Here is a 26,488-nt window from a genome sequence, read left to right on the forward strand (position 1 = left end):
GAGGAATGTGCTACTTTATTAAATGGTTGGGCCTCCTCCCAACCTAAATCTCCATTTGTTGGCCATACCATAGAGATGATTCTTGCTTACCAGCAGATTGGACTAACTGGTCTCTGCTACCCTTTCTAACTTAGACATTCTGCAATTCTCTGTAAGTTTCCAGAATAGGTCTGCCAGAAAGAGGACTTTCTTAGTGTCAGAATTAATTTTCAGGGTCAGTATATATGATATGAACACAATCTGATAAAAAATGAAACATTACATCAACCAACTGATTATTAATATTATTATTGCTACTTTTAACCAAACTTCAGGTATATCATGAAGTGATGAAGTTTTTAAGGATAATCGGTTATATTATAGAGAGGTTTTGACTTCCAATAAAGTTAAAAGTTCTTGAAGCTTTGGATATTGTTATTGATAATTGATCATTATGAATAATGGGAGTAATAATGATAAAAAGTAGCAATGATGATGATGATGACACTATGTGCCATAGTGGCTAGAGATCCTGCCTTGGAGTCAGGAAGGCTTGGGTTTGAGTCACACCTTTGACATATACTGGTTGTTGTTTTCTTAAGAAAAATCATTTATTTTCTCAGTGCCCTAGGCAACTCTTAGAATATAAATTGAAGGGAAAGTTCCAATCTCCACTAGTAGAGGAAATTCCTCACTGGAAGGAAATAATAGGTTCTATTAAAAACAGCTTCAGTTAGTCTAATCCTCTATTTTGGGGAGGAGGAGGAAGGGATTCAGACCTGTCATTTCATTGTGCTACAGATCTCTTGCTGTAAGAAGTCTGCTGGTGTAGACTGACAACCCACTTATAGTTTTACTTGCTTGGATACTGTAAGAGGTTATATGACTCACCCATGGTCATAGAGCTCATAGGAGAGACAAGCCTGGAGAGCAGGTCTTATTGACTCCAAGGTTGATTCTCTGTTCACTGTGCCACTTGCTTCTCCTTTAAGGTTAAAAAAACAACTTTCATATTCATTATGTGTTTGATACTCAGAACAACCTAACAAAATTAGGGAGGATAAGCATTATTATTCCCATTTTAAAGATGTAGATACTCAGGTCAGAGAAAGTAAATGATTTAACCAAGGTCAAGTCTTGGTATTGGGTAGACCTTATCTCAATTCGTTATTTTCTAAGGTTCTTCCCCCCCGACAAATTCATTAAATTAGTATTTGTGAGCTATTATTAATAATCATTGAGTTCAATGCAAAGCACTGAACCCAATTTCTCCACCTCAAATGATCAGAATGTACTTGTCAAGGGACAGGCAAAGGGGAAGGAATGATTATGGAACCTCAGAATTGGAGGAGATGGCAGGGGCCATGTACCTGAAAAATAATTCTCCATTTTGCCCCAGTAGTGACTGCTGGGCCTTTGTATAAGGACCTACAATGAGTGGGAAACTCTTAGCTCTGAAAGTAGCCAGCCCATTCTTATTTTGGTCAGCTTTAACCGTTAATCACGATATTGAAATTATTGTTATTAATAATAATGAAGCACAATATCTGGTACACAGTAAGAACTTAAATGTTTCTTATTTACTAATAATAGCTATTTACATGACATTTAATGTTATGCGAAGTATTTTACATGAAGTATGACATTTGCTCTGCCCAACAGTCCTGGGAGGTAGATGGGAGTAACCTTATTTTACACATGAGAAAACTGCGACTGACAGAGATTAAAGGACTCACTCAGGGTCACACAGCAGTAATTATTTCAGGCTGGATTTGAACTCAGATTTTCTTGACTCCAAATCCAGTTCTTCATCCACTTTGCCGCTTAGTAGTTCAGAAATTTTTCCTTACCTTAAGTTTAAAGTTGCTTCTTTATAACCATTTGCTCTGGGTTTTGTCTTGGGACTAAGCAGAACAAGCCTTAATTTCTCTGACATGTGAAAGTTCTTAAGATATTTGAAGATAGGGGCCATATTCTCCCCAAAGCTCCTTAGATCTAGGGGCTGGGTGGAAGGTCAGAGAGCAATTGTTTGATTTTTGATGTCACTTGTCGTTGCCAAATGTTACTTTGTCATTGTTTCTTCCTCTTGGGGCTGGTGGAGACAAGGTACTCTTGGGTCCCATGTCTGGATGGTGAGGCCAAGGCATCAGATGATATGGGCTAACCATCAGTGTAGATTGGCTGGCCCCTTGGAGAGTTCATGGAATTCAATTCATTAGTGACTCCAAATATGAAGATGTGGATCCTAGTGGCTTACTGATATTCTGCTATTCCAAGGTCACTTGATAATTTTCTGAGACTTTTATTATTTATTAAATTGATGGTTTTGTTTTCCCATCTCTGGCAAATTGAAGCATTCTTCTGCAAGTGGTGGTGGTGGTGGGGTGTGTGTGTGTGTGTGTGTGAGAGAGAGAGAGAGAGAGAAACAGAGAGAGAGAGAGAGAGAGAGAGACAGAGAGAGACAGAGAGACAGAGAAACATAGACATAGTGACAGAGACACATACACACAGAGAAGACAATGGAGGCAGAGATAAAGAGATAGTCAATGATAAAGAGGCAGAGAAAGAGAAATACAGAGAGATCATACCCACTCATATGTTGGATCATGTTGGGGTGGGTGGATTGCACAATGGATAGAGCACATTAGATAGTATAGCAGTCTTAAATGCAGTTTGAGAAGTGGAAAACCAAAAAGGGCAATACTTTGATGATAAGAATTGAAGAAAGATTGTTGAATTTCATGATGATTATTGGTAAATGTAGAGTAAGTAGTTTCAAATGAATATAAGCCTGAAACCATGTTGCTAGAGGTTAGGGAATGAGTTGGTAGTGAGGAAACAGAGACAACAAATTTCAGCTTTTTTCTGAAGGTTTGTTATTGCGTGAAAAGGAAGAATTGGGAGGACACCCCAGAAAGTAGTGAGGTCCAAAGATCAAATTTTGTTTGGAGGACCTGACCATGTTTCCAGTGATCGTGTGTGTTTCAGCAGAAAGATCATGGGTATTGAATCAGAAGACTTGAGTTTAGACATGGTACCATCATATAGTAGGTAGTATAATCTTTCTAGAACTCAGTTTCCCCTTTGTAAAATGGTATCCTTCACTGATACAGCAGAGCTGTCAAGGGAAATTGAGGAAGGCTTTTAGCACATAGGATGGATTCCTCTTCTCCCTGATATCCTAACCCCCAATGTAGACAAACTCATTGAAGGAGCAGGGTTTGTACAGAATGGGAGGCATAGATTGGTTGTGAACTGGAGGTATTATCTGCATCCAGGAGATCACAGATCCATTTGAGCATTTGAGTGCTTAATATTGGCCGTACCCATCTCACTGGGCAGCTGTGAAGGTCAGGCAGTACATGGGAAGTGCTTTGTAATCTTTTGAGTACCATGCCAGGTGAGCTATCAGGCTGACCTTGTAGGCAGAGAATGGAATGTAAACTCCTTGAGGGCAGGGACTGCCTCTTTTTTATCTTTGTATCATCATCATCCTGCACAGTATCTGCCACTTGTGGAATGCATTAGAGAGAAAAAAGGGGAGATTTAATGGAGCAAATCCTGAAAAGAAGGTGAGGAGATCAAAGACTCCTAGAAATGAAGGGGACCTCACAGATCATCTAGTTCAACCCTTAGAATAGAAAGCATTGGAGGAGGGATTGGAACCTGGGTCCTCTGAGCCCAGAGTCTGTGTTCTTTCCCTTGTAGTGTGATGCCTGAGGGGAAGTAGAGAAAAAGTACCTTGAAAATAAGGAGGGTCATTCCTCTAAGACAGGAGGGAGGCAAGAAGAGCTTGGTCATCACAGCAGTTTGGGAATGAAAAGTAGGGAACTGAGTAGGATGACTTCAATTCTGCTAGTGAAATATGAGTTGAGGTCACTTGCTTGGAGTTGGGAGACAAGGGCTCAGCAACTTGGGGACAATGGGAAAAAAAGGGAATCAGTTTGGGATGAAGGAAAGGACCATAGCATTGAAATTCACCTGAGATTAGATAACATGGATGTGTAGTAGAAATAGTCACTCAAATTATTTTAGAAGTATCCATCTTGGTTTTATTTTATTTTGGTTGTTAGTGAAAGCTCTTTTTGGAAAGGTATTAAACTAACCTTTAGGTCATCATATAATTCCATGTATTTAATTTTTTTCATCAGAATATTTGTCTGGGACCTTCTTTCCGACACTCCACCTGCTTGGTTTTCCCAGATATTTGGGAAAATGACTTAAGAATCTATTAGTAGGAAAGTGGCCATCGCTTGAAAGAAAAGCATTTTCAATTTTTCTGTGGTAACCACTGAGGGGAGCATAAAAACCCAGCTGGGTTTTATTTAGCGTCTCTAACTTGTATTCCATAGAACAACAGATTTATTTCCTATCTCTGGTAGGTAAATAATTGTTAAACATATAAGAAAACAATGACTAAATCCTTTAATATGACTGTGAAGACATTGGAGAGGGGCAGCTACCGGAAAGCACAATCCAAGGATGTTCCTCACCACCAGATAATGTAGAATAAGGAAGTTACCATGGTGTGACACAGACAAATATGTTTGAATTGAAAGGTGAGATGGTGTAGCCTCAAGTGGCCAGCGCCATTTATTTCTTTTTCCTCTATTTGGGAAAGGTACTTCTGCCCAGAGTCAGGGCCCCAGCTGAAAATGTGAAAGAAATGACAGTTGGTGGGGTGAAGGGAAGAACTTGGATGGAATGGGGGTAGTGATTTTCTGGCAGGAGGACATTTGGAAGGACAGAGATGATTCCATTGGTGTTTTATTACTCCATCCCTATTCTGCGTCCGGGCTTGGGTCTTATGCATGGGTGTATCAGTAAGCACTCTGACATACATGGGGAGCCGCTATCACAGCTTCTTAGATCTGCATTTATAAAAGGAAAGGCAACTTTTGAGGGGTCAATAATCACTGTAATTACATTCAACATAGAAGGACCAAGAGACAACTATCTGACTATTATATATATACATACATAGCTACCAGAGGGAAGCACCAATCTCTGGGTTTTCAAAGCCATGGGGTGGTTTAGCGGCTTCCCAGAGTCTCATCTGGCACACAAACCTTCTTCCAAAACTAAGTCCCAAAGCAAAACCTCCCCTTAGAGTGTGTATCACAATCCCTCATAACTCAGGGCCTCATTAGCAATCAGCAAAATGTGTAGGCCTTCATAGGAAACAAACCTCCTCTAATCAAGCCTCCTTCAATAGCCCCACTTGAGACCTATCAATGGGTAGGGAAGATTTTTAACTCCCATTACAGTGGGCCAAACCAAAACCTGTTCAATTTTTCTTAAATCTAATTGAGACTGAGTCTAGATTTCTAGGTTTCAGCTCCAGTAATAATTAATATCTCACCATGGCCAGAAGAACTCCTTATATACAATATCAGCTTAGCTACAAAGTCACAACTGATGGGGTCCAGCTGGATCAGATGTCTTCTGAAGCCTCTTCCAGATTTTGATTCGTTGATTCTGTAACTAGAGGACCAATGAGAAAAGAGGACCACTCCGAATTCTAGATTGATGATCTTATGAGGCTCTGCAGGAAGCAAGGCTTGCTTTGAGCCAGCCAGAAGGACTGGTCATATATGGAGAGACAGAAGATTGGGAAAGTAGACATTCTGCATTGTGGGGAGTACCATGACTAACGGGACAGAGACAGAATAATCATGGTTTATGTGATACGGTATGCTCTCTGAAGAAAAAAAGTATAAATATTACATACATACGTACAAGTTGAATCTCCATTTAATCAATACTTTAAGTCTAGAGAATCCAGGAAAGAGTAAATCAAACCCTGATTTGTAGCATGTGTAAACACTCACACAGAAAATTTAACCATTGGCTCCCGTGAACTGACTACCACGAACTGTTAATATGATCTAGTGACTGTGTGGCTTTGGGCAAATCCTTTAACCATCCAGTGCTTTACCACTAGAAGGACCAGAATTGAAGAAGACCTTGAAGGACCACACCACATCAGCTGATGGAATGCATTTTAAAAAATCCATAAGGCAAAGAAGATAGAATAGAATGAATGTTTTTATTTCAAAGTAGAATTATGTTATGTGAATTGATGTGTTAAATGTTAAGACTCTAAATTAAAGAACAATTCCTGAACTGCATTGATGTAGGGACCGTCCTCATTTCAACATTTCCTATGTTGCCAAATGATAAAAGTATGCTTCCTAATGGATGAGGGAAGACATTCTTCTCAGTGGTCTGTGAGAAGTAGGAAGGAGCTCAGAGTTTGGGGGCTATATCACATATTTCTAGATTACCTGTTCCTCTAGGTTCATCTTTATTTCAAAGGCAATTTTACCCATATGGTTTTGATGAATTTAATGTAGCTCCTCTTGCGTTTAGTGGCCAATGGAACTCCCTTATTTGTCATAACTACCCAGAGAGCCATGTGATTCTGTAGACTGAATTAAAAGGACTGCACCATTTGGTTTGTTGAAGTTTCTATCCAGATTACTGTGTGTGTGTGTGTGTGTGTGTGTGTGTGTATTTTCGTTTTCAGTCTTTCTCCCTGATCTTGCAAACATGAACTCTTCCCTTTGATTTTTATAACTTTCAATAAAAGGTCATTTTTTGCTATTGTACTGTGGTTTCTGTTAGTTTGCTGCCTCAGGATTTGAACTGAAGTCCTTGGCTTGGTTGTTGGATCATGGGGCCTTCACATTGGGGCCATGCTATTGTTTGGAACATAAAGAGGAGAGGAGGAAAATGTTTATTTGTATTTAAAATCGGCTTCATCTGTGAGGTTGTGCTTAATTTGATGTAGCTCATCTTATATTGAGTGGCCTGTAGAATTCCCTTATTTGTCATAACGGCCTAGATATTGTTGTGATTTTTAGATTGTAATCTAATCATAATACTATTAACTAAAAAAAACGCTCGAGATGCTATCAAGCAGTCATTTAGCAGTAGTGGCTTTCTGCCCATGGGAGGAAGGGGCCCATGAAGACTGGGTGGCGAGTATTCTAAGGCTGGGAGGATGGAGGCTAAAAAATAAAAATGGATTAGATTTGAAAGCAGAAGAGAATGTGGAACGGGTCCTGTTTCTTGTTGCTTTCCATTTGCCCCAAGCAGAGGCTAAGGGCAGAGTTAATAGGCTGGTTTCACAATGGCAGCTGCAGCTACAGGACCTAGAATAAGGGAAATTGTCATAACCCCAGATAACAATATCATCTTCCAGTATCTTTTCACATAGTCTTAAAGCTCCCCCTTTTCTCCTATGATTCTTACTATGGCAATGACTGTAGCATATACTGTTGTGAGCTGGTCCTGAAATGTTTTTATACTCTCTAGTAAACGCTGTGGGAGGAGTGTGTTTGCTCATGATGGTTATAGGGAGATACCAAATTTAAAAAAAAATCATTTTCTTTTGATGTAGTCAGTGTATTCTATTTTACGATCAAACTTAAAAAAGGGCCTTTTGGAATTCCATTTTCAGTGTTCCTATTTCATTTTCAAGATCATTCAAAGCATTAGCATTATTTTTGCTACCTGTTTCATTATTAGATGGCCCCTCTAGAGTTGATGTTAAGTGTAGATTTTCGGCACCATCTTATACTTCAGCTTTTTCCTCTTTCAATTTCAGTCACTCCTCAATTCCCCACTCTTATTTTGTCTAATCTGGGCTTAGGAATGAAGCTGTTTCTTACAATAGCCCTGCATTGATCTGTAATACATTGTTTTGTACCTCATTACTTATGATATCGTTGATGAAAAATGGCATGGAGTCCTTTCCTAGAATGGAGAAGATGTTTCCAGTTTTTGTAATAATGCATTCCTGGCACATAATGAAAACATTCCCATTTTCAGTCCATTTCCTGTACCTCCATGGTGTGCTTACATTAGAGGTTTTTGTCGTCAGCACCACGGCCTTTTCAGCAAGATTGGGGAGACTTGGCTCTTCTGATTTGTTCCAGTATGGGAGGATTAGGAGTAGTGGTAGTTGTGGCAATAGTAGTATTAGTAGTAGTAATAGTGTGAGTTGTAATAGTAATGGTACTACTAGTACTGGTAGTAGCAATAATAGTATTAATATTGGTGATAGTAGTAGTAATAGTATTATTAATATTGGTGGTGGTGGTAGTAGTAGTAGTAATGGTGGTGATGCTAGCAGAAGCTAGCATTTATAAAGTACTTTAAGATTTGCAAAACACTATATAATTTTGCTTATTTAGTCGTCACTGCAACCCTGTACTATTATTAACCCCATTTTACAAAGAGGTTAAAATGACTTGCCCAGAGTCACACAGCAAGTAAGTATTCGAGGCAAGATTTGAACTCAGGTCTTCCTGATTCCAGGTCCAGAGTTCTATTTACTAGGTCACCACTAGGTACTAGGTACCAGACCCCAGAGAAGTGTCACTCACTTTATTGTCCTCTTGATTATACTGAGTAGAGCCAGCGTGGGGCTTTGGGTAGTCCCATTGCCCTGGCTAAGGGGCAAGCTCCATTGGTGATATTTCCAGATCTTAGTTGGCTGGCTTTTTGGGGTTCCCACAGGCTTGGTTTTGGGGGTAAAAAAGGTTCCCTCGTGCACAACCCTGGCTTGTGTACCCTAACTTTGCAGCTCAGATGATGGTCCAGTCTTTGGAAGGATTATTGTTATTATCATGCTTACCTGATGTCACCCATAAACATGGTGCTATCAACAGGTACCCTAACACAGTGGTCCGACTTTCAAAGAGCTGGGAAAATAATTTCAGAGATAAGATATAGACAGAAAAGCTTACTGATGTTAGATAACCATTGTGAGACATTTTACGATAGTAAGTATATGGCTAGAGGGCATATGAATAAGAGAAAAGTACTTAATGTTATGAGGAAGGAGAGACCTTTGTGGCCTGGAGTGGTCAGCGAATGCTTTATACAGAAGGATGCTATGGAACCAACTCTGACCTTTGAGGTAGAGAACCTAGATTCAAGTGCTATTTACTGCCTCAGTGATGTTGGTCCAGCTGCCTCAGTTCCCTCATCTGTAAGGGGAAAGGGTGGGGCTAGATGACTTCTGAAGCCCTTCCCAACTTTAGAGCCATGATCCAAAGAGATCATATTTATAAAGTAAAGAGTGGCCTCCTTAAAAGGCTTTCTTTGCACTTCTTATTAAACTGTAATCACTCAATAGGATTGGCCACAGTCAAACTGAGACCAGTTAAAGACTTTAGCTTGAAAAGGCCAAGGTTCCCCACTACATCCTGGGCCATCTCCATTTGTACTGATTGATATCTGACCAGTGGACCCAGATGGGTCTGGAGGAGAGAGTGAGATTGGTGACTTTGCACAGACCTCCTTCACTTAAAGCCATTTCATTCGCTTGTCATGGCATCACCTCCCTGATGTCATGATCCTCTCAGAGAATGAAGGACACCCAGCAGCAGCATTTGTAAAGTATTTAGCACAGAACCTGATGCACAGTAGGTAGTTAATCAATGTTTCTCCTCTTCTCCTTTACCATTCTCCTCAGGAAGCATGGTTTGAGCTATCAACTTGAAGGATAGTCAGCTGTGGAGAGGCAGAAGAGAAGGGATGGAGGCCATTTTGGATTTGGGTAGCTTCCTGAATGATGATAGAGAAACTAGAATAAGTCTGGCTTTGGGACCTTGGGAGAATCTCTTAACTGTTCACTTCCCTAAGACTGTCCATCAAAGAACAATTGCTGACCTGCATTTTATGGGGAATTTCCTCCTTTAATCATTAGCTACATCAGAGAAATCACAGAACAGCCTCCCTTGTCCTCTTCCAAAAGTATGAGGAGTGGCCTGTGGGATGGGGTGGGAGGGTGGGAGGGAGCCTCAGACTTCTGCCTCTATATCATATGTTTCTAAATTACCTCTTCCTCCAGGTTCATCTGTATTTCAAAAGAAAATTTTACCCATATGGTTTTGATGAGTTTAATGTAGCCCATATTGTGTTTGGTAAGAAAAATTTGCCAGATGACAAATGTGTATTAAAAAAAAAAAAGGATACACTGTCTGCTTTCTACTTTATGTAACCAAGAGTACACTTACATTTATTTTGAGTTTAAAACATTGAAGGTCTTCCCTGAATTCAAGAGCAGGTTTGTTGAAAACAGAGTTGCAACTTAAGAGTCTCTAAGTGAGATATGGTCTAGGACTTACTGATCTGAACCTGTTCTAAGTATGGCAGAATGGGACCTTCTCTTATTAGTACTAATAAAATCATTCTGCTAAATGGCAACCATCAGGAACTATCAACAAGAACTCTATTCTCCTAAATTAGTGGGAAGAGAAATAAAAATGCTTCCCTGAGTTTCAACCTAGCTGCAGTTGACATATTGTCTGCTAGGAGTGTGAGAGTTTGGAAATAATTTTTCCCATAGCATTTCAGTTTTAACTTTCATTAGAATCAGAGTTTTTGAGCCGGTAGGAACCTTCAGACACATCTTTTTCAGCCCTACCTCTCTCCTGGTTTCATAAAAGAGGAAAATGAAGGGGCCTAGAGTCTACTTAGGTGAAACAATTGATCCAGGGTCACACAATGAATTTACTGGTCAGCCAAGAATTCAAACTTGGTTTCTGAAAAGTCAGGAACAGGTTTGCAATAGGGAGCAGGGAGAATGAAGGCATTATATTCCAAAGTCATGAATAAATTCCAGACTACTAAATTTGTACCTTTGGTTGATATATCCCTTTAAAGAGAAAATTCTTCATATTCAATAAGTCAAAGGTTCTTGGGACCTCTGGAACCCCTTCTGTGGGTAGATTTCATGGGTCTATGAACTTGGATAGTACACAAATTACATTTTATTTGATTAGCTTTTAGTTTTTCTTGTGATGCTGTTTTATTTTATGCATTAAAAACACTCCAAGTAATAGTCAGTGGACTTCACTAGACTTGTCAAAGGGCTTCATCATACAGAACCCCTAAGATGAGACAGGGGAGGTGTTTGTGTTTGTGTGTGTGTGTGTGTGTACTTGTCTATACATTTGATTTTAATTCAATAAACTTTTATTAGTAGTGCCTAATGTGTGATTCTGAGAGTTTGGAAGAGGTACAAATTGCAGCTACGAGACAGTCTCTGCTTTCTTGAAGTTTACAGCTTAGAAAGGTGATAGGAAGTGTTCATAAATAATTATGATGCAAAATTGTATGTGATAGGTATGTACCAAGAGTCATAATTAGCATGAAAAGTACCCTCAAATCATCTTTTAAAGATAAATTCAGCTGGGGAATATAGAAAAAGATTCCTGCATCTGGGATCCTATGCATAGAAATCTTGGGGATATGACTATTGTGCTGCAGGGAGAGAAGGAGCTCACCCGGGGCGCATCAGCTGAGGGAGGAAGGCTATGCCATCTGGTACCTTTACTATTTTAACTAATTTTTCTTCTTAACTAGATATTAAGCTTGTTTGTTTCTGTGCTGCTGAAGGAATAGTTAAGTGCTGTCCTTTCCTGGCATATTTGAGCCAAATCACTTATCACCCCTCTCTACCAATCCAGCTGTGGCTTAGGCCACCTTTGATAATGGGACCACCGCAAGTAAATCTTTTTTAGACAATCAGGAATTAAATTGTGTAAGAAAGACTCTTGTACAAAGAAAAGGAAATAATCTTTTACTGATTATTAACTTGCTTTTTATCCCTATGCTTTGTTTAAAAATAATTATTGATATCTTGACTTTCTCTGCACTTAATTTTCCAATCTGTCCTCCTCACCTCTGCAGTTCAGAGTCATCCCTTTCTTTTTAAATGTTTTATTGCAATGTTGTCAATGTCCCTGTCTCTTTCAATGATGACACCCCACTACCCCCACCAGAGTTAGAACTCTCATAACAAATGAGTAGTGAAGCAAAGGAAATCAACGCATCTTTCATGTTTGAAAAGTATGCCTCAAGCTCTGCCTATGGCCTCTACCTCTCAGTTCGAAGGGATGCTTTTTGAGCTGTTTCTCATGGTGTTCAGTGAGCAACTCTCCCTTCTCTGTATTTTCCACTTACCCCCTCCCCTCAAAGACTATGATGCTGGTTGTATTGACTTGCTGGACTCTAGGTGGGTTTATTTGCTGTATCTTTTCTCAGTTTTATGTTAAAGAGAAAAGAGGCCCAAGTTGTATCACTCGCTGCTTTGGCTAACAGTCACAAGGCACAAGGAATTTCTACTCTTAGACATGAAGAATACACCCTCCATTTATACTGGCACACAACTCAATGCCTTCTTTTTTATCTCTTTGTAGCTTTGAAACAAAGCACAGAAGCGGAACCCATTGAGAAACATCTGTAGAGGTAAGTGTATTTATTCCACAGCCTTGACAAACATTGCCTTATGACATTGATTTTTTCTCTTATTCAGGGATTTAAACACTCAGCTTAAAGCAAGAGCTTATAGGACAGCTTCCTGAGCTGTCTGCTTGTCCCCCACAAAGGTGTCTGGAAGGAGGAGAGCAAGGCAATGGGCTGAGCCGGGGAAAAGGCAGCCCTGACTGCTGACGTCTTCTGTGTCCTCAGTGGAGTTAAGACATTTCCTGGAAGCCAGATTTGCTAAGATTAATGCGAGGTAGGGGAAAAGGAATGTGCTGGCATTGCTTCCAATCAAGAGTCAGATAAAACTAGCTGGCCAAATAAACTGCAAAGTGGTACTTTAATAACGATCTGGTCATTATCACAGTATGCCTTGGTGCATGTAGCGTGTAGGACCTATCAGGCAGGTAGAATAAAGGGAATTGATCAGAAATGTCTTAGCAGGAGAGCTGAAAGGAACTTTGGAGGTTATCTGTCCAAGCTTCCTGTTTTACAGGTGAGGAAACTGAGGCCTAGGGAGGTAAAGTAATTTATACAGATGGCAAGAGGTTGAGCTGGGACTCAAAGGATGGTGTACTGGATAGGACACTGGATTTGGAATCAGGAAGACATGGGTTTCAGTCTTGCCTAAATACTTATGAGCTATGTGACTCTGGGCAAGCTAAGTGTTCTAGGGGATTAGGCTCCTGGCTTGGAGTCAGGAAAACTGAATTTGAATCCAGCCTCAGACACATACGAGCATTGTGACCTTGGGCAAGTCACTTAACCTCTATTTGCCTCAGTTTCCTCAACTGTAAATTGGGAATCATAATAACACCTACATTCCAGGATTGTAAATGAGATAGTCATTGCGAAGCAGTTAGCACAAGGTGTGTGCACATAGTAAGTATTATATAATTATATATTAGCTATTGTCATTATTATCATCTTTTCACTTCTTGGTGTCTCAGATTTCACATCTATTAAAACGTCATGTGGTTGGTCACTTTCAGCTTTATGTCTATGGTCCTATGATCTACTGACTCTGAGTAAAGTCTTCCTTCTCTTGTCCTGTCTTGGTCACTGTGGAGTCTTCAGTGGATGAAAAGAAAATGAACCCTTAAACATAAAGCCACCGGAATAGCATTGGAGCCAACATGGTGTGAAACATTGCAGTTGGGCTGGTTTTTACACGGAAAAAAATGTAATTGTTTCCTCTTTGCTAGGTATATTTATAAGCATATGGCAGTACAGCATTGTTCTTTGATTCATGGTTTAATTTCTGTTCCGCATGAAGTATTTTAATTTAAAGAATTCATTGTAAGGAATTATAGGGTTGCAGTTTTTATAGAGAGCCTTTGGTGGCCAGGGTGAAATATGCCGTAATTTTGCGTTTGTTTCCATCATCAGTTACATTCTTGGCAATTTGGGTTTTCTGCTATCATTTTTATTATAGTTATTGTGGTAGTGATTACTTTAGTTAAGGTTGGAAACCTGGTTTGATTTAGCCTGTATTTTCAGTTACTCCTAACTTTGTGGCAGGTCAACCTCTGGGACTGAAATGTTCAATGTTCATTTTGAAAAGAACGGTAATTTTATGGGGAAATTAGAGAAGCCTCTTTTGAGTGGAAATGTGAGCTATAAAACTGTGTGTTGAGAATGGGCTTCAAGGAGGCCTCACTTGTAGGGCCTAAAAACCTTATGAGGCCAGAATTTGTTTGAAATTAAGATATGGGACTTGGGGAGAGGGCAGGACATGATCATTATCTTCAAATATTTGACATGTGGAAGAGAGATTCATCTTGTTCTTACCATGAGAGCAGAGTTAGTCATAATGCACAGAAGTTAGACTTTCTCCCCATTCAGGCTTTCCAAAGGTGGAATGAGCTTGGAAAGTAGTGAGTTCCCTGCTGCTGGACATCTTCAGGTAAAGTCTGGATGACCACTTATGGGGTGTATTGGAGAAGGGATTCTCTTTGGGACATTAAATGGCCTCTGAGATCCCCCCTAAATCTGAGAAATGGTAGTTCTGTGAATATTACATGGTTTGCTTAAGGGTGGAGAGAAATCTCATTTAAAATAAAAACCCTTAGGCCAAGTTTATGCTACAAAAATTTTGCATTTCTTGGGATGATTTCTCAGATGCTAGCTGGAGAACTTGGTTATTGAAGTGTTTAGTCACTTACGGGAATGAAAATTCTTGATTATGATAGTTTTTGTCCACAAATCCCAAGAAATTTTTGGAGCTAATGGTGATGATTTGGTTGAACCCTTGTTCTTAAAGGATTGTTTTTTGATTCTGACCTCAGAATTTTAGGATTGAGACATTGACACTCCATTTCTCCCACTTTCGTTTGGATTTGGGAAGTTGTAAAGTATACTTACGTGTCTCTACATCGTATACTCTGTATTAGGTTTAAAGTCATTTGAAAAAGTGGATAGTAAGTGCTTAATAAATGTACTTTTCATTCTTCCATTCATTTGGGTGCCCCATCTAGATGCAAAACTTCCTGCCCAATCAAAAACCACCATGATGTGGAGGAATTCACAAAAATAAGTTAAAACCCCCAAAGATTTCTCCTATGTTATGTCCCTTGTAGGTAGAGTCTTATCAGTGTGAGCAGAAAAGGACATAGTAATTACCTAGCCATTATCTAATTACATGGCCAAATGGTTTCATTACCATTTGTTTTAGCCATTCTCACTCTTTACTGTGAGGAGATCATGCTGGTTGGACAAGATGATCCTCTGAGTCTTCTCTTCTCCCTCTGCAATTCTGTGGACCAAGTCCAGTGAACTCATCAGTGATGAAGACTGCTGACCCCTGCACACAGGAACATTTTCCTCAATCTGGGATGCTTCCTATGCATGCTTTTTGAATGACACTCTTTGGGGGAAGAAACTTCCTTTGAAGCTTCAAGATAGCACTTCAAAGATACGGAAGATTCTTGGTTCTTGAAGTAGATGATAAAAGGAATTGTCCAGTAATATGAGACTCAATCAATTATTCAATCAATTGGTATTTATTAAACATCCTCTAAGTGCCATCTACTGTTCTAAGCACTGAGAATACAAACGCAAAAGTGTCTTTGCTCTCATGTTTTCCAGGAGAGCTGAAACTCATGAAAATGAAAGTGGGCACTTTGAAATTTTGGCATCAGCATGATGCTGTTTACATCATCTGTGTTATGTATTTTGTTTTGTTGGATGCTCAAAATTCTTAAGAAACTCTTTTTAGAAAGACTGTGGGAGGCTTATACATATGGGAGTTAGAAGTGGAAATTGACTATATGATTTGAGTAAGGTTTATAGATTTAAGAGTAATATCTTTTAGCCATTATTACCCTTTTTGCTAAAGTATTTATTCACAAATAGTTGGACCTTATGTATTCTATTACCAATATGGAGAGAACAATATTTTCTTGCTGCCATAAAATTTCTTAGTGCTGCTGCTGCTGTAAGTTCAGAGCAACTGTCTTCTTCTTCCTGCCGTGCTCTGGGTTATCTTTTGTTGGTTTTTTTTTAATACCCCAAGAACAAGTGAAGCAATTGTCTAACCTGTTTTTGTTTCATAGGAAAAAAATGGATCTCAGAGTTGAAGGAGACCATAGAGTTCATTTAGTTTAATAAAAAAAATTAATAAGAGACGATGTTAATGCAGCCATTTAAGGTTCATGCTGATTGCTTCCTTTTTCTTGGCCTTCACTAACCATTCTTTTAATAATGTTATAAAGTTTTGTCAGATTCATCTTGAAGTCAGATTACTTTTCCTGTAGGTTACTAGTCCCACTCTCTTCCTTTTATTTCTTGAGAAAAAGGAATAGTGTTTTCCATTCACCAACCTCGTGGCACCCTTAAAGTTGATATTACATAGTGTCTGGTGGGTGATGAATGAAAGATGCAGCCAAGACTATCCCAGATGGGTCTTATTACTACAGATTTTCCTAAAGCCAGAAGGCTGACCCTTAGCCAATAGGGAGATATTAGGCATAGCAACAGTGTCCCAGGAAAATAGAAGTTTGGGCATATACAGAACTCCCTTGGCTTCCTTCTCTAAGGTCAGAATCCTAGGAGAAATACACAGGTGTATAGGTCCATAGCAGAGAATTCTCCTCCTTTTAGCCCTGTAATTCAGCCATACCCTTCCTGAATCCTTAAAACTTACCTTGATCCTAGTAGTTTTGCAAAGGTACTTTAGGTACCTTTAGTACACATAGTGCCAACGTAGCAGTCAGTCTGCAGCTACTATTAACAATGAAGTCTACTACTCATTCTCTTGAAATCAGTCACAACAAAAAACCCCTGCATCCAGCCTAGTGGTGTGTGATTTGGTGCTGTCCATTGTGGTCAGACCTGAGGGTCCTATAGGTCATAGGCTTTTTATTTCTAACCACTGCTGTACAGGATGCTGACACAACTGAGGGGCCAGGATCCTTACTCCACAGTGCAGACCCTAACAGTTCTCTTCGAATATGGATAGAGCACCAGTGCAGGAGTCAGGAGGACCTGAGTTCGAATCTCACCTCAGATCCTTGACACTCACTAGCTGTGTGACCTTGGACAAGTCACTTAACCCCAGTTGCCTCATCCTGGGTCATTTCCAGTCATCCTGATGAATATCTGGTCACTGGATTCAGATGGTTCTGGAGGAGAAGTGAGGCTGGTGACCTGCATAGCCCTCCTTCACTCAAAATAAAGTCAAGTGCAAATCATGTAATTATTTCTCTGATGGCATGGTCTTCTTCAGCAACGAAGGACGAACACACACCAAGGCAATTTTCTTTGGAAATTTTTTTTGCCCTCCTGCTTACCTCCTCTCTCTAATTTGAATGAGATGGGGCTGACACACAATTTGTACAATCTCCTGGTATTGCTTGCTTATTTCCCAAGAAGGAAATGGTCATCTTTGTTTCCTGATTGTTGACTATAGGCTTTTTTTTTTCTTTTTTTTTACCATCTTTGTGTTCTGTACTGTGTCCTGCATATTGCCAGTGGTTAGTTTCAAAATAATAGTTATTTTTCAGGGCCATCAGAGGAGCACACCCATTGAGAAAAAAACAAAAAACAAACATGATAACTTTTGTAGCAAATTGACATAATCTAGGACAAAAACAGTCCCCAAAGCTGTGCAGTATTAAGTTTTATGGATAAACTTTACATTTGTATTATTTTTATGCAAGCCAGTATATGTACACATACATATTTTTGTATGTTAGGAACAATAAATTTTTTCATAGCCTAAGCATTTAAATGAAAGAAATAGGTTAGTGTGTAAAAACATTTGACTTTTTTGTGATGAAGTAAAACCTGCAAGCAAAACACTGATATTTTTGACTCTTTTGATGGGATGATTGGAGTATATACTCTCAGCCCTGAGTCCAGTTGTTTAGTTGTTTAATCCAGTTGTTGGCTAATTAGGCAGAAATAGTTGTCTGTCATTTTCCAACTTTGTAACGTCTTATAGTGAGTCAGATTTAAGTGAAGTGACCTGAATGGGTATGAGATGGATGCCTCTAAAGTCTTTTCTCTCCAATCCTGAACTCTCAGGTGAATTTCATTCTTGTATTGCTAACTACTTTGAGTTTTCTATTTCATAGCTTGTCTACAGCTCACCCCACCTATGGCTGAACTCATCACGTTTCCATCCTCACTGCCATAATAGTTGACATTGGTATGGTGCTTGAAAATATGCAAGGAGCTTGTCTCACAGTGACCCTGGGAGTACAAGTATTATTTATTGATATTTTATTGATTGTTATGGGATAATAAAATGCAAGTTGGAAAAGACCTTGAGAAAACCTATTCATCTATCTTATAAACCATAGGACCATAGGATTTGCAAGTACAGACCTGGAACGGGCTCTTGAAGCCATTTACTGCTTGCTCTGATACATCCCTCCTGCCTTGCCAGTTTACAGATGATGAAACGTTGACTTGAACAGATTATGACTTATCCAAGCTCATGTATGTAGTTGATAGCAAAATCTTCTAATTCCAAATCCAGTGTTCTTTCCATGACATTCTGCTGCTTCCTTTAGAGAGACTGAAGTGATTTACCTATGGATACATGGCTAGTTGCAGAATCAAGATTAAAACGCAGATTTTCTAATTGAAAATGAATTGATTTTTCCTATGTCCTTATTTCTGTCCATGATAGCATCATTTTCTTAATTTCTCAGTTGGGAAAATGTGGAATCCTGTTTTACTCTTCCCTCTGTCTCATCTCTTTTATCCAAGCTGGCACTAATTTCTCTTTATCCTTTCTTTGTTATGTCTCTAGTTACTACCCTAGCTTGGATCTTTGTCATCCTCAGCCTGCATTATTGCAAGAGCATCTTAACTGGTTGGCTTCTTTTGTCTGTCTCCCAATCTAATTTTGGGCCATCTGATTTTTTCTGCATAATATTGATGATGATGAAAATAATATGGGACATTTGTATAATGTTTTAAGATTGGCAAAGCACATCATATGCCTTATCACATTTGATTTTTATAACAACTCTGAGGCAAGTGCTGCAGTTACATAGCTCTAAGTCTCTCTTATTGATTAGACAATACCTATGATTTTAGTGGCTTGAGGATTCTCTCTTTACCAATAGAGATCAGCACTATTTGTTTGTTCCAGTACAAAAAATGTCTGCTTGCCAAAAAGGCTATTTTATGGAAAACTTGCATGGGGCAGGTGATCACATGGTGGTCAGAAGTGATACAAGGATACTGTCAAGGTCTCTGTCAAGAACTTTGGATTTGATCATGCGACATGAGAGACACTGGCACAGGACCACTCAGCATGATGTGCCCACATCAGAAAGGGTGCTGTGCTCTATGAGCAAAGTAGAATTGAGACAACACAAAGTAAATGTAGGATGTGCAAATTTGGAATATCCACTCCAAATGTTCACATGGACTAACTGTGCCCAATCTGTTGGTACAGCGTTCCGAGCTTTTATTGGTCTGATCAGCCACAATTGTATACACTGAAACTTCACTTTAGCATGGTGTTGTCATTTTGGTCTTCATCAAGAAGGAAGGAAAACAGCCATCCAATCTTAGAAGGTTGCCTGGTGCTCTGAGGAGTTAAGTGACTTGCCTTGGGTTAGAGAGTTCAGCAAGTATTAATAACTAGCACTAAAAACAACAGCAATAATGAATTAGCATTTATAGAGCATTTACTATATGCCAGACACTATGCTAAGTGCTTTATAAATATTGTCTTATTTGATTTTCACAACAATTCTGAGAGGTAGGTGCTATGATTAGCTCCGTTTTACACTTGAGGAAACTGACAAACAGAAAATAAGTGACTTGCCTAGGGTTACATTGCCAGTAAGAGTCTGAGGCAGGATTTGAACTCAGCTTTTCCTGGCTCTTAGTTTCCCTGGATTCTCCAAAGTCTCAACTAAAGTCTCCTTAAAACCATCTTTCTCAGTGACTTCTATCCACTACAATGCCTACACCTTCTCCATACTGTCTGTCAATGTTGAATGCCTTCTTTGCTTCTTCAAATCCATCTCAGCCTTCAAGACTCAACTTAATTATCACCTTCTCCACAAAGCCTTGACAAACTACTGGAGTTTATCCCCAGTGATCTTGACCTTTCTTGAATTTTTCTTGAATATTTTGTTGGCATCAAGCTTAGTGCTTGACTTCCCTTATTTTTTAAATTTCTTGGGACACTTTCCTTGGCCCTGCTCTTTGAACTTGTCTCACTCTCTTTTGTATCACAGTTATTATTATGTGTCTTTTCCCACTAATAGAATATAAATTCCTTGAGAGAAGGGACTGTTTTACAAATGTCTGTCATCTATGCCTGGCACATAGTAGGTTCTCAATAAATGATTGTTTATTGATGAGTTTTGTGCTATTTGTTACTTTGTAAAAGGTTCATTTTTGTCTCCTTAAGTATATAATAAACTCATTAAAGGAAGGAACCAAATATTAGGTAGTGTGGAGCAATAGAATGAGGGCTAGACTTGGATTCAAAGGTTTCATGGTTCTATTGCTTATTATTGACATGACCTTGGTTGCTTAACTCCCCCACCTCTAAAGCCAAGTGTTTGGTTTCAGTTGTCTCAAAGGTTCTTTGAGGTCCCTTCCAGTTGCAACCCCATTATCCTTTGAATTTAGTGTCTTCTAAGTGAAGTTGGGGGATAACTGGGGTGATAGAATGGATAGAGTTCTGGGTTTGGAGTCAGTAAGACTCATCCTCCTGAGTTCAAATCTGACTTCAGACATTTACTATCCACATGACCCTGAGCAAGTCATTTAACCCTGTTTGCCTCAGTTCTTTATCTGAAAAATGAGATGGAGAAACAGCAAAACACTCCAGTGTTTTTGCCAAGAATACTCTGAATGGAGATCAAGACTTCCCTTCATAGGGAGACAGCATAGTACAGAAAAGAGAACCACAGAAGTAGAATTACATCAGTGCTTAGTGGAGTGCTTTACACATAATGGGCACTTAATAAATACTGACCAAGAAGATGGCAGAGTAGAAGCAAGGACTTCCTAGAGCTCTTCCTCCAAGCCCACCCAAAATCTGTAAAAGATGACTCTAAGCAAATTCTAGAGCAGCATAACCCACAGAATGACAGAGTGAAGCAAATCCCTAGCTCAAGATAACCTGATAGGTCTGTAGGTAGCATCTATCATGCATGTTGGGAGCAGAGCACGGTCTAGTGTGGGTTGAACCAGCACAGATAGGGCCTGAGCAGGCCTGAGAGGACTGAATCATTGGCACCTGTGGAGGTTTCCAGACTTCATGACCCCAAAACATCAAGGACAAATTGGAAGGACAGTGGAAAAAACTTGTTGGGCCCAAGTAGAGTGGTTTGGCCCCAGCCCCAGGGTGGCGGAGGGGGCGGTGGAGCCTGCAGCTGCCACAGCAGCAGGAGCAGTAGCAGTGGCTGTTTCTGGAACTCTAGGCCCACAAATTGTGGGGGTATTAAGTGGCTCACCCCCTCACCCACTAGAAGCAGAAAACTACCTTGGCAAAGAGCTCAAAAGTCAAGTAAATGGCTGGGGAATATATAGAATCTTACTTTGATGACAAGGATGATCAAATTATATAGACAGAAGAATACAACAAAGTCAAAGCTCCTCCATCCAAAGCCTCCAAGAAAAATATGAATTGATCTCAGACCATGAAAGAGCTCAAAAAGGATTTTGAAAATCAAGTAAGAGAAGTAGAGGAAAAATTGGAAAGAGAAATGAGTGATGCAAGAAAATCATGAAAAACAAGTCAACTGCTTGCTAAAGGAGACAAAAAAAATGCTGAAGAAAATAACACTTTAAAAAATAGACAAACCCAAATGGCAAAAGAGATCCAAAAAGCCAATGAGAAGAATGCCCTAAAAAGCAGAATTGGTCAGATGGAAAAGGAGGTCCAAAAGCTCATTGAAGAAAAATAATTCCTTAAAGATTATACTGGAGCAGATGGAGGCTAATGACTTTATGAAAAACCAAGAAATTACAAAATGAAACCAAAGAAATGAAAAAATAGCAGACAATGTGAAATATCTCACTGGAAAACAACTGACCTGGACAATAGATCCAGGAGAGACAATTTAAAAATTATGGGACTACCTGAAAGCCATGACCAAAAAAAAGAGCCTAGACATCATCTTTCATGAAATTATCAAGGAAAACTGCCCTGATATTCTAGAACCAGGGGATAAAATAGATATTGAAAGAATCCACCAATCACCTCCTGAAAGAGATCCAAAAAGAGAAACTCCTAGGGATATTGTTGCCAAATTCCAGAGTTCCCAGGTCAAGGAGAAAATATCTCAGACAACTAGAAAGAAACAATTCGAGTATTATGGAAACACAATCACAATGACATAAGACCTAGCAACTTCTAAATTAAGGGATTGGAGGGTTTGGGATATGATCTTCCAGAGGTCAAAGGAGCTAGGATTAAAATCAAGAATCACCTATCCAGCAAAACTAAGTATAAAACTTCTGAGGAAAAAATAAAATAGAGGACTTTCAAGCATCCTTGAAGAAAAGACCAGAGCTGAATAGAAAATTTTACTTTCAAACACAAGAATCAAGAGAAACCTGAAAAGGTAAACAGGAAAGAGAAATCATAAGGGATTTACTAAAGTTGAACTGTTTACATTCCTATATGCAAAGATAATATGTGTAACTCTTGAGACTTCTCAGCATTAGGGTAGTTGGAGAGATTATATACATATAGACAGAGGGCAAACGGTGAATTAAATATGAAGGAATGATATCTAAAAACATAAAATTAAAGGGTGAGAGAGAAATATATTGAGAGAAGGATAAAGGGAGAGATAGAAGGGGGTAAATTATCTCTCACATAAAAGAGACAAGAGAAAGCTTTTTCAATGGTGGGGAAGATGGGGGAGGTGAGAAGGAAAGAGTGAACCTTATGCTCATCGGATTTGGCTTAAGGAGGGAATAACATGCACACTCAATTTGGTATGAAAATCTATCTTACACTACAGGAAAGTAGGAGGGAAGGGGATAAGGGGGGGTAGCAGGGATGATAGAAGGGAGGGCAAGTGAGACAAGGGGATAATTAGAATTAAACACTTTTGAGGAAGGACAGGGTCAAAAGAGAGAACAGAATAAATGGAGGGCAGGATAGACTGGAGAGAAATATAATTAGTCTTTTATAACATGACTGTTATGGAAGTGTTTTGTGTGACTGCACATGTATAACCTATATTGGATTGCTTGCCTTCTCAGTGGGGATGTGTGGGGAACGAGGAAGGGAGAGAAGTTGGGACTCTAAGTTTTAAAAACTAATGTTAAAAATTGTTTTACATCCAAGTGGGAAATAAGACATATAAGCAATGAGGTATAGAAATCTATCTTACCCTACAAGAAAATAGAGGAGAAGGGGATGAGAGAAGGGAGGGGTATGATAGAAGGCAGGACAGACTGGGGGAAGTGGTAATTGGAATGCACAATGTCTTGGGGTTGACAGAGGGGAGATGGGGAGAAAATTTGGAACTTAAAATCTTGTGGAAGTGAATGTTGAAAACTAAAAATAAATAAATAATTTTAAAAAATGTCCTGCATGGGATCACAAAGAGTCAGACACTACTGCACAATAAAAAGGTATTACTGGTGGAAAGGTAGCACATGAAAGGGAGTAATATGTATCAACCTGGTTGTGAAAGATGTCAAATGTCAAACAGAGAATCTTATATTTTTATCATAGAATAGGGAGCCAATGAAGTTTCTTGAGAAAGGGGGATGGCATGGTCACAAGTCACAAGGGGTCTTTCTTGTATATTAGGGATATCAGTTTGTCTGTTGTGTGGAGGAGAATGGATTGGAGAGGGGACAGAGCAGATGCAGTGAAATCCATTAGAATGGTCTTCTGACTCTCCAGAGAAGAGGTGATAAGGCCCCCAATTTAGTGTGGTGATAGTATGAGTTGGTGAAGGGCATAGATATAGGAAAGGTGGTAGAGATAGAATCAATAAGACTGGATACTTGGCTAGATTTGGGGTGGGATGATAAGCAAGAGAGAAGAGTCAAGGTTGTGAACCTGGATGGGTAGGACCCATCCAGGGAATGCTCTCCTTCTTCACCTCTGCCTCTTTAGAATCCTGGCTTTGCTTCAAAACTGAACTCAAATGTCACCTTCTGTAGTAGGCCTTTCTTAGTCACCCTAGCTGCTGGTACTGTCTCTTTACTTTCCATCTACTCCATTTATAATTTTCCTAGTTATTCACTTGTCCCTCCCATTATAATGGCCTCCTTGAGGCCTGGGACTTGGTTTTTTTTTTCCTTTCTCTGTAACTCCAGCACTTAGCACAGTGTCCAATCAAGCTGATCAAGGTCACATTCAGTCTTTATTCTGTTGCATCAACAGTATATTTGTTTGGTGTATTGAGAAGAGTATGAGCCACAGTCAAGAGATCTGGATTCTGTTTCTGCAGTGAGGCGGCTGCGTTTTGACTTCTATTCTTCACATGAGTTCTTTTCTGTGGACTCACCAAAGTGATGGCTAGTTGAGTCCACAGCTGAGCAAACAAGATTCTTTGAAATTATTTTTATTATTATTTTTCCATTTCTGCTACCCCATCTTGTTATAGGGCAGCATTTCCTATTTATAAGTCAGTAGAGATACAGGAAATTTTGGCCAAGAGTTCTTTCCTCCCTAGGTACGAAATTTATCTGAGAACTCAGAATAATTCTATTTTGTGTTTCTATAGTCCTTTTATTGGAAGATATCAAAAAGGGCTCCTTTTGTGCTCTTCTCAGAAGAAGCAAAGGATTATTAGAGGGTCTTCGGAATGGTTGCACCCTATATCTTATGTGTGCCTTGATGAGTCTGTTTCTTTTACAGTAGTTGAGGATTTCACACTCATAAAGCTCCATGGATATTCATGACTGGTTCTCCATTATGGTCAATCTTCAGTAGTTCCTGATAGATCATGGAAAGCATAATTTCTTTTGAGCAAAGAATGTCACCATTTGGTAGAGAAAATTAAGGGCAGAAATGGTGTAGTTATTCCCTTTCTTCAAAATATCTAGAAAACACAATATTATATTTATTGGCCATTAAAGAGCCTCAATGAGCTCATTTTCTTTCACAGATAGTACTACTCACAAACATTTATTGAGTGCCCAGTGGGTAACCAATATTCTGTATGCATCAGCTGATGCTGAGCAAATCAATTTCCAGTATTTAGACAAACTAGCCAGTCTCTCATGATATACTCCAAGTGCAATTCACCTCACTTCATTTCATTTCAGCCAGCTTTTATTAAGTACCTACTACATGCCAGGCCTTGTGCTGGATGCTAAGGTTATAAAGGCAGAACAAAGTAACAGCAGCAATAGCAATAACACAGGTTAGTAAACAATCTGTTTTTTATGTTAGGGAGTACTTAAAACTGGGAGAGTCTGGAAGGACATCTTGGAGGAGGTGATGTCTGAGCTGAGCCTCAATGGGAGGAATTCTGAGGCCCAGCATTGAGGAGGGGGGGAATTTCAGGGCTGTGGGGGAACAATCTGTGCAAAAACTCAGGGACAGGAGATGGATGGCTATGGACAGAGAATGGAAGTCAGGATGGCTTGAGCATTCAAAGAGCTTGTCCAGAAGGTTGGCTTCTAATGACCAGGCACATCCCTACTCAAGCACTCTAACTCCTTCCAGAAGATTCTTAGCTCCTGGCTTACTTGGTGTGTGTTGCTAGCTGTATGTGCCTCTTTGGAAGATGAGAATGAATAGATATACACCATACTATTATGGGGTAGCAATGGACGGTTATTAGACAAAAGGAAATCCCTTCTCCTGGCCACATGACTCTCAGTCAGCAAGCATCATGATCAACTACTGTGTTTTAGGCATTGAGGTAGGTTGTGTTGGTCTTTTGTTTTTGAAGAGGACTGTGACATCAGAGAGATGATTTTGATGTAACTTGCAGTTGACTTGGGAGGGCTGCGCAAGGTCACCTGCCTCACTTTCTCCTCCAGAATCATCTGGGTCCAGTGGCATGATTTTCATCGGGTTGACTGGAGATGGTCCAGGATGCCATGGGAGACCCTGGCCCTTTTAGGCTAAGGCCTTTGCAGGTTCTTACTTTGAGTGAAGTAAGACCCATTCAGTGCATAGGCCTCTTTAAGAAGACTAAGCTAGGTAGGGTGAGTGGGAAGCTTAAATTCTACTGGAGATGATGAGATCTGGTCCTAAATCCTTTTATGGGATATTTGAGGGCAAATAAAAGTGGTATGTGACAACATCTTTTGCATTTAATCAATAAATAAGCATTTCTCAAGTTCCTACTATGTGTCAGGCACTATACCAATCTCTGGGAATATAAAAATAAAATTAAATAGCGAGAGGATGGTATCGTCCTATACTTGTTAAAGTATTATCTATGACTAGCAGTGAACTGTTAGTCTAACTCTGATGACAGGATTAGGGAACAAAGGAATTTACAAGGGTGAAAAAAACACAACAAAGCCCTTCTTGAAACTTTGATTTTAAGTTTAAACTTCAAGCATAAAAACATTTTGCATTTTGCACAGTAGCCAAGCAGGAAGTTTGGGCCACCTCTGGTTTGGTTATTGATCTGAGAGACCAAGTTTGATTCTGTCCCAACCCTGGGTTACTTTCCAGCATTTAGCACAGTGTCTGGTGCATACAGTAGAGGCATATGATAAACACTTGTTGACTTGGTTTTCTTTGGAAACCTTACTGTCACTGACCACTTATAGATTTTTGAGCCATGTGTTAAATTATACATCTATTAGA

At 39.5% G+C, this 26,488-nt stretch overlaps 1 protein-coding gene across 5 annotated transcripts in view; it reads left to right on the forward strand.

The window, feature by feature from the left end:
- Window positions 1-26,488, forward strand: part of FHIT (fragile histidine triad diadenosine triphosphatase) — a 1,742,479-nt gene that overhangs the window by 34,570 nt on the left and 1,681,421 nt on the right. For all 5 annotated transcript variants that reach the window (XM_072598790.1, XM_072598792.1, XM_072598793.1 and 2 more), the window contains one exon: window positions 12,198-12,246. The gene's annotated coding sequence lies outside the window, so the exon portion shown is untranslated. The remainder of the gene's footprint in view (window positions 1-12,197; window positions 12,247-26,488) is intronic.

The sequence above is a fragment of the Notamacropus eugenii genome, chromosome 3 (genome assembly GCF_028372415.1).
Source record: "Notamacropus eugenii isolate mMacEug1 chromosome 3, mMacEug1.pri_v2, whole genome shotgun sequence".
NCBI classification, from domain to species: domain Eukaryota; kingdom Metazoa; phylum Chordata; class Mammalia; order Diprotodontia; family Macropodidae; genus Notamacropus; species Notamacropus eugenii.